Genomic DNA, 9,440 nt, shown 5'->3' with positions numbered 1-9,440 from the left:
TGCCAAAACCTTTAATCAAATTGACTCCCAGTTCCAATCCTCTTCCCTATCTCTGGGCTCCTGATAAAGCCCTAAAAAACACACTCTTCCAAAAGAAATTCCTGAGGGACACTGGTCAAGTGGCTAGTGAATGCATTGAAATGGAAGGAAAACTGGTGGTTATTTGAGTTAGACATGTTTTTAAGAATCTGGCATTTGCCTCAATTTTTTTTTTCTTCTGAAGTGAAATCTCAATCAACTGAGCAGTTTCCCATTTTATTGGAGCTTTCTGGGCAAGGGTTGGAAGTCCTCCAAGTCAGTGAATCTAATTGGGATAGGTGTAAGTACAGTACCAGAAAGGGAGGGCATTGGCAAGAATTAAAAGCCTTCACCAGGAACTGAGGCTGTCACAAAAGTCAATAAGGTTGAAGATGTGTGTGTGTGTGTGTGTGTGTGTGTCTAGGGAATAAAATATTGAAATGTATCTTCACTTTAGCTTTATTTGGTTTGTATGTGTGTATAATCCACTCCCTTTAAAAGTAAATAGTGAGATTCAACACTGAAATATTTTCAAGCCCATGAAAATGAAACATTTAAAGCTTTAAAAAATGTCAGAGCGGAGAAAAAGTGAGAATGTACATCAGTAAATAGGATTTGGACTGGGGGAAAAACCCCAGCACTGGATACTTTTCTCCCTCCTTGTTTTCATCCTCTTTAATATATAAAAAATGTTAAACATCAAAGTGTAAAGCAGTAAGCCCTTCCCATCTGTCAGCCAGGGATGACTGCGACCCCTAGTGACAACAGACATCATGCTTCATTGAGCCTTTAATTGCCCTATGTTCTTGTTTAAACTGGAAGTCAAAATGCTGGGAAACTGCTAAATTCATTTCTACTCTTTAAACTAATATCTTGTCTTCATTCTGTGGGTACCTTAGCTTTCATGTTCATGGTAAATGTGTGTGAGGCTTTTTTTGACCAGGAAACATCTGAGCTACATGTTGAGGATCAAGAGAGAACCTTGATTTTAAGAGGCAAGCTATTTACTGAATTGACTCAAATTGCATATTAATTTTCACTTGTGCTTTCATATTTGAGCCAGAGTACTTTACAAAACCAAATAGTAAGCCTCTTAAAACAATACACCAGTAGCCAACCTTCTATCCAAAACGTACACACTTCTACCCTCAAAACTAACATTAGCCAAGGAGCTCTTGTCAGTCATTTTAACCACTTTCTCTTCTGCAGAGCATGGCAAGAAAGATTGGGTTGGTTCAGATCCTGGCTTTGACACACTCAGCACCTCTTTAACTTTGAACAAAGTACTTGAATTCTCTGGGTCTCAGTTTCTTCATCTATAAAGGGAGCATATTGTATAACATGACTTCTATGGTCCCAATCCAGTTCTAAATCTATGTTCCTATAATTCTTTTGGGGCAGTTAGGAAGCACAGTGGATAGAGCATTAGCTCTGGAGTCAAGAGGACCTGAGTTCAAATTTGACTTCAGACACAAGCTGTGTGACCTTGGGCAAGTCACTTAACCCAGTTTGCCTCAGTTTTTCATCTGTAAAATGATCTGGAGAAGGAAATGTCAAACCACTACCATATCTTTGCCAAGAAAAGCCCAAATAGAGTCATGAAGAGTTGGATAGGACTGAAATGACTTAACAACAACAAAGATGATTCTTTTGTTGGCAAATCTAAAATTCTTTTGTTGGTAAATCTAACTTCTTCCTAGTTATTTGCGCCGCCCCAAACCTTATAGAATACTGTAACTCCTATCTACTACCTACTTCATAGGAGTATTGTGAAGAAGATACTCTGCAATTTTTAAAATGCAGGTTATATGTAAATTATTTTTGTTGTGTCAAAATAAACTTGTTTCACTGATACCTATAAAATTATCAATCAAAGGAAGGTCTTTTACTCATTTGGTAGAGTTTGTACAGAGGATTTATGGGAAGACATGGGCAGGAATCACACAGGATAAGAAGGTGAGGAAGGAGAACCCATGTGGAAGAGATTGGATCTGATGATGTAGTGTATCAATGGTAGTATTTTAAAGCATTTATTTAGAACCCATATCTACCCAAGAGAGAACATTAAAAAGTAGATAATATCACAACAGCAAAATTCTAATGGTCCATCTACTTAGGATTCTGTACTTCCTGGGTTGTTTGACTTCCTGGGTTGTTTGACTCAGAGTGAAAAGTAAAAAGAGAATTGAATTAGGAATCAGGATACTTGCATTTCAATGGTGGCTCTCACAATTTCTCGCTATGTAACGTGGACATATCTTTTTTTTTTTTTTAGTGAGGCAATTGGGGTTAAGTGACTTGCCCAGAGTCACACAGCCAGTAAGTGTTAAGTGTCTGAGGCCGGATTTGAACTCAGATACTCCTGAGTCCAGGGCTGGTGCTCTATCCACTGCTCCATCTAGCTGCCCCCCCTTTTTTTAATAAGGTTTTGTTTGTTTGTTTGTTTGTTTTTTGCAGGGCAATGGGGGTTAAGTGACTTGCCCAGGGTCACACAGCTAGTAAGTGTCAAGTGTCTGAAGCTGGATTTGAACTCAGGTACTCCTGAATCTAGGGCCAGCGCTTTAACCACTGCGCCATCTAGCTGTCCCTGGACATATCATTTTTTGACTCAGTTTTTTCATTTTAAAAATTAAAATAATGATATTTGTGGTACTTTGCAGGGCTATTATTAGAAAAAAATCTTTGTGAGACTCAAAGCACATAGAAATGGCAACTATCATTACTTCTGTGTGGAAGGACAGAGTGGGACAGAGGAGGTATTTCAAAGTTGAGTAAGGAAATTAGACAAAGTGCTGGATATTGAACTTTCAGTAACACTGAACTTTCAGTAAACATTCACAACTATAGACCTCTCTCTCTCTCTCTCTCTCTCTCTCTCTCTCTCTCTCTCTCTCTCTCTCTCTCTCTCTTTCTCTCTCTCTTCTCTCTCTCTTCTCTCTCCCCTCTCATATTGACTGTAACTTTATCTTGCCTCTAAATATTTCTCCCTCTAGTGGTGAAATTAATTCTACCCACTATTCCTTGGGCCCTCTCTAGAAGCTGTATGGCCTATGGCTAGGCCTCTAAGAATATCCTGTTTCAGAATCCTGCAATAAGTAATCAGAGTTATGGTAACCTAAGTCCAATTTCATAATAGAAGGTAATGGGAAAATAAGATTCATTTCATGAATTTGCTAAAAAATATGTTTCAAAAGCTGAGGGACACTAGCACTCTCATATAATATACAAAAATAAGGGGAGAAAAGGCTTTTTATATGTAAGCAGATGTAACTACTCCCAGTGCAGTAGGGCACAAATTCTAACAGGTATGACACCACTACCCTTCTTTCAACCCTTTTGTCTACCAGGAAGCCCCAGAATATGCTAGCTGTCACTCTCTTATAGTTGATTTCTAGATGTCTCCTTTCAACCTGGGTCTCTTCTACATACAACCAAGCATGCAGAAGTTTGCACAGATCTTTATTTTTTTCTCCCTTGCTCAGGCCTGTGGCAGTAACTTATAGTACCTCTATATATAATTAAAAAATATTAAGTATTTTATTTTCCCCCAATTACATATAATAACAGTTTTCAATTTTTAAAAAAATTTTGAGTTCCAAATTCTCCCCTCTCTCCCTACCTTCCTCATTGAGAAGGTAAGCAATTTGATATAGGTTATACATATGTGGTCTTGCAAAACATATTTCCATATTAGTCATATTATAAAAGAAAACATAGACCCCCTCAAAAAAAACCCCAAGAAAAATGAAGTTAAAAAGTATGTTCTGATCTATATTCAGACTCAATCAGTTCTTTCTCTGGGGATGGATAGCACTTTTCATCATAATTGCTCCCGAGTTGTCTTGGATCATTGTATTGCTTAAAATAGCTTAGTTGCTCATAGTTGATCATCTTAAAATATTGCTATTACTATGTACAATGTTTTCCTAGTTCTACTTATTTCACTTTGTATCAGTTCATGTAATGCTTTCCATTAATTGGGGAATAGCTGAACAAGTTATGCTATATGATAGTGATGTGCTATAAAAAATGATGAGCAATTGGGGCAGCTAGGTGGTGCAGTGGATAGCGCACCAGCCCTGGAGTCAGGAGGACCTGAGTTCAAATCCGGCCTCAGACAATTAACACTTACTAGCTGTGTGACCCTGGGCAAGTCACTTAACCCCAATTGCCTCACTTAAAAAAAAATGATGAGCAAGTTGTTCTCAGAAAAACCTGGAAAACATTACATGAACTGATACTGTGGGGTCATGAAGAGCTGGATACAGCTGAAATGATTGAACAGCAACAATAAACAAGGAGTCATTAGCGTCTATTTGTCTAATTATAATTTTTAAGGATTTGTTTTCTTCAATAAAGTTTTGTACCTCCTTTTCCATTTGGTCAATTCTGCTTTTCAAGGCATTCTTTTCCTTGTTGGATTTTTATACTTTTTTTACCATTTGGTTTATTCTTTTTTTTTTTTTTTGCAGGGGAATGGGGGTTAAGTGATGTGCCCAGGGTCACACAGCTAGTAAGTGTAAAGTGTCTGAGGTGGGATTTGAACTCAGGAACTCCTGAATCCAGGGCCAGTGCTTTATCTACTGCGCCACCTAGCCACCACCTATTCTTTTTTTTAAAAAGGTGTTATTTTCTTCAGTATTTTTTCGTTTATTCTTTTTTTTCATGAATTTCTTGTATCACTCTCATTTCTCTTTCCAATTTTCTCTCTTATCTGTCTTACTTGCTTTAAAAAATTATTTTTGAGCTCTTCCATGGCCTGAGACCAATTCATATTTTTCTATGAAACTTTGAATGTAGGAGTTTTGACTTTCTTGTCTTCTTCTGAGTGTGTGTTTTGACCTTCCTTGTCATCATAGTAACTTTCTATAGTCAGAATTGTTTTCCATCGTTTGCTCATTTTCCAAGCCTATTTCTTGACTTTTAACTCTGTTAAGGTAGGGCTCTTCTTCATGGTGGAGGGTGCACTATCCCAAGCTTCAGGGATTTCATGAATCTGTTTTCAGAGATATTTTTAGGAACCTGTAAATTTCCAATTCTTCCAAGGTGGTATGATCTAAGGAGAGGTGTGTTTACTAATCTCATGGCCTGTGCTCTGCTCTGTGAGTGACCACTAGCACTATCTTCTGCCCAGGAACTCTGATAAGAGTCCTCACTCCACTGTAGCTTCAAGTCAAAAGTGTACTGATTTTCCTTCTCACCCTGGAACTCTGACCCAGATCTAAGTATGGGCAATGCAACAGAATCCTGCTGCCAGTTCCAGCAAAGAGACCTCTGTTATCTCCTTCTAACCAGGTGTTTGACCCCCTTTCATCTGTGGGCTGAGAGCTTTGGAAGCAATTCCTGCTACTGCTGATTCAGTCACCCCCAAAGCCTACTCCTGGTTTTCTGGGGTCCAGCCTGTGCTGGCTAGGTCTGCACTGGACTGTATTCCACTTTCACCCCAGTGTGATAGACCTTTCCTGTTGACCTTCTAAGTCGTCTTGGGCTGAAAAAATTGTTTTGTCTCATCCTTTTGTGGGTTTGGCCACTCCAGCGTTTGTTTTGAGGAATTATTTAAAGTTGTTCAGAGAGGTTTTGGGGAGAGCTCAGGTGATTCCCTGTCTTTTCTCTGCCATCTTGGCTCTGCCTCTCGGTTTTTAAAAGCATGCCACTAGGGGGCAGCTAGGTGGCTCAGTGGATAGAGCACCGGCCCTGGAGTCAGGAGTACCTGAGTTCAAATGTGGCCTCAGACACTTAACACTTACTAGCTGTGTGACCCTGGGCAAGTCACTTAACCCCAATTGCCTCAGTAAAAAAACCCAAAAACCAAACAAACAAACAAACAAACAAAAACAAAAAAGCATGCTACTAATCACTTCAGAGAAGGACAACAGTAGGAAAAATTATGAGTTTACCGAAATTTGATCAATTAATCCTGTTGATTACTACCAGGAAACAGGCACCATTTCTTCTAATTTCACTCATATCTAACTCAGTCTCTTCCAGATATTCTAAGTCAGCTAGCCCACATATAGGTAGGTAGGCTATATGTTAAATCAATTTAAGATTCCTGTCTAATAGATTCATGTTAGCAAAAAGTCTGTGTCTTGCTAGCCATTCTATACTCTGCTTACCCCCAACACTTACCTCTGGGTGTGGGAATTCAGAGTCAGTCTCATGCCATTTAGAGCTAGGAAGGACCTTAGACATCATCTAACCCATTCTTTTACATGTGAGAAAACTGAGGTCAATAGAAGTGAAGTGTGACACAGGATTTGATCAAGGCCTTCTGGCTCCAAATTAATAGAATAGAATTTCAGAAAAGAACAATAGAACACACAACTTAGGAGCTGGAGAGGACCTAAGAACACACAAAGTTAGAGCTGGAAGCAATTTTAGAACAAAGAATATTAGATCCATAAAGAACCTTAGAATAGAAAATTAAAACTGGAAAGCATTTTAGATATCCACTACTCTAATCCCCTCCCCAACCCTCATTTCACAGGTAGTTAAACTGTAGCCTAAAAGCAGGAAGTAAGGTCAAATAGCTACTTAGTAGCAGAGACAAGGCTCACACCCAAGTCATCTACCTCTGAATTCATTGTTCATTTTGCTACTCCATGCTATATCTCATTTTAATTGAAAATGGAAGAAAGTGAACCTACTTTTCCTTTGGATGCTGATAGTAACTAATATTTGGGAAATATTTTCAAAATATTCCATGCCAATACAACTAATTTAAAATTTAAAAATTCACTCAAACTTTTTTTTGGGGGGGGGGACAGGTAATGTCTACTGCCAAATAACCAGTCTACCCAATTACTATTTCCTTAATGAATCAAATGATTACTTGTCTCAATAAACTGAATCATCTGGTTGATACAAAGCAAATACATACAACTTCAATGAAGATTTAAAAAATAATTTTATTTAAAGCGTTCCCTCGGGAAGTGATTTAAACACTGTGGGTTTGTTTACTGATTTGTAAAATGTTTGATGAGATTAGAGGATCAAAGGATTTAGACTTGGAAAGGACCTTCTATATCATGTTAAGTAGCAGGTTCATTCTACAGATGATGATACTGAGGGCCAGAGCCAAACAAACTGGACTACTGGTTGGATTGGAGAGGGAAGTGCACCAAACTCAACATGTCATACTCCTAGAACCTGGCTTCCAGCCCCAGAACACTACCAATACCAAAGTCTCCAAAGTTACCAAGGATTTCTTAATTGATAAATCTAAAAGCCTTTTCTCAACCTTCTTTATTTTTTTTGAGGCTTTTGGAACTATCGATCAATTCTTCCTTCTGTATAGCTTTTGCTCCCATGGTTTCCATCTTATGAGGCTGGCCACTCTCAGTCTCCTTTGCAGGTTCATTAGCAGTCTCCTGATCCCCCAAAATAGACATGCCCAAAGGCTCTGTTCTGGGTCTTTTATTTTCTGTACACTATCTCCTTCTGTAACCTCTTCAGATCCTGTGGACTTAACTTTTTATCCTAGATCCAGAGTAGTAAGGTACATCAGAGACCATTTGGTCCAACTCCCTAATTTTACAGATGAAGTAACTAAATTGAGGGAGGACAAGTGATTTGCCTAAGATCCCATAAGTAGTAATGACACTGTATGTGTATTGCTCTTAAATCTATATATCTATTTCTGATCTCTTTTTATATTTTATTTTTATTTTAATTTTTTCAGGGCAATGAGGGTTAAGTGACTTGCCCAGGGTCACACAGCTAATACGTGTGAAGTGTCTGGGGCTGGATTTGAACTCAAGTCCTTCTGAATCCAGGGCCAGTGCTTTTATCCACTTTTATCCACTGCACCACCTAACTGCCCCCCTGATCTCTCTCTCTCTCTCTTTTTTTTTTTTTTAGTGAGGCAGTTGGGGTTAAGTGACTTGCCCAGGGTCACACAGCTAGTAAGTGTGTGTTAAGTGTCTGAGGCCGGATTTGAACTCAGGTACTCCTGACTCTAGGGCCGGTGCTCTATCCACTGCGCCACCTAGCTGCCCCTGATCTCTTTTTAAAAGTTCCTTTCTTGCATTACCATCTGCCAGTTGGACATCTCCACCTGGATCTTCCATAATTATTTCGAATTCAACATGACCAAAGCTGATTATCTTTCTTCCTGTGCTAGGCCCTCATCCAAACTTCTCTATTTTTGTTGTGGGTACCACCATCCTTTCAGCCATTTATGTACATAGCCTCTGAATCATCCTTAACTCTCCCATCACACCCCCTCATATGTAATCAGTTGCCAAGTCTTACTGATATTGACCCTCTCCAATCTCTTAATTTGTACGCTTATCCACTCCCCTGGCCACCACCTTAATTCATTATCTCATTGTTTTTCTCCTGGATTTTTGTAATCTAAAATAGAGTCAGTAGAGTGGAAGTCAGAAATTATGTATAGAATACCAACATTTTAGAGATGTTAGTACAACTTGTGTTGTTTTTGTACAGTTATTTCAGTCTTGTATGACTCTTTGTCACCCCATTTGGGGTTTTCTTGGCAGAGATACTGGACTGGTTTGCCATTTCCTTCTCCAGGTCATTTTAAAAATGAGGAAACTAAGGGAAACAGGGTTAAGTGACTTGCTCAGGGTCACATAGCTAGTAAGTTTCTGAAGCTGAATTTGAACTCAGTTCTTCCTGACTAGAGGGCTGGTCCTCTACGTAGAGTTGTTATGGACAAAAATTTGAAACCAGTCTGATGAGGAGCCTTGAATATAAATTTCTTCCTTTTTAAAAATTTAATTTAATTTTTTGGGTTACATTTTAAGATCCAAACTGTCTCCTTCTTTCCATTCCCACCCCACACAAGAGGCTGCAATTTGACAGAGATTTTGAAATATATGTAAAACCATACTATGTTTACTTCTATTTATCAATTCTTTCTCTGCAGTGGACAGCATCTTCTTCCTTCATATGTCCCTTGTAGTTGATTTGAGTATTTTTAACATTCAGAATACCTTGGTCATTTACAATTATTCTTCAAATGATATTTCTGTTAACATATACAATCGTCTCTTGCTTCTGCTCATTTTACTTTTCATTATTTCATGCAAGTTTTTCCATGTTTTTCTAAAATAAACCAGCTCATCATTTTTTTTTTCAGCATTAAAAGGCTGCTCAAAGTTTATTAGTTTCCGTTGAGTACAAAGTAAACAAAGTTACTGAGGCTTCTGGAAAGTACACAGGTGATTTGGATAGTAAAAAAACAAACGAACAATGTGTGCTTTCTTTTACTTGCTTTTTGGTGTTTTGCTTTTGTTTTCCTCTTTAAAAAAAATCACACACACACACACAACACAACTATTTCTACACTTAAGCAGCCTGTCTGTTCTAAGGGAATAAGTGGAGAAGGAAGGGGAGGGAAGCAGGAGGCGGGGAGAAGGGGAGGGAAGGGGAAATAGGCTCTGATGCCTAGGCACACT

Source organism: Dromiciops gliroides, chromosome 2 (genome assembly GCF_019393635.1).
Source record: "Dromiciops gliroides isolate mDroGli1 chromosome 2, mDroGli1.pri, whole genome shotgun sequence".
Classification (NCBI taxonomy): domain Eukaryota; kingdom Metazoa; phylum Chordata; class Mammalia; order Microbiotheria; family Microbiotheriidae; genus Dromiciops; species Dromiciops gliroides.
Note: the sequence above shows the minus strand (reverse complement) of the source record.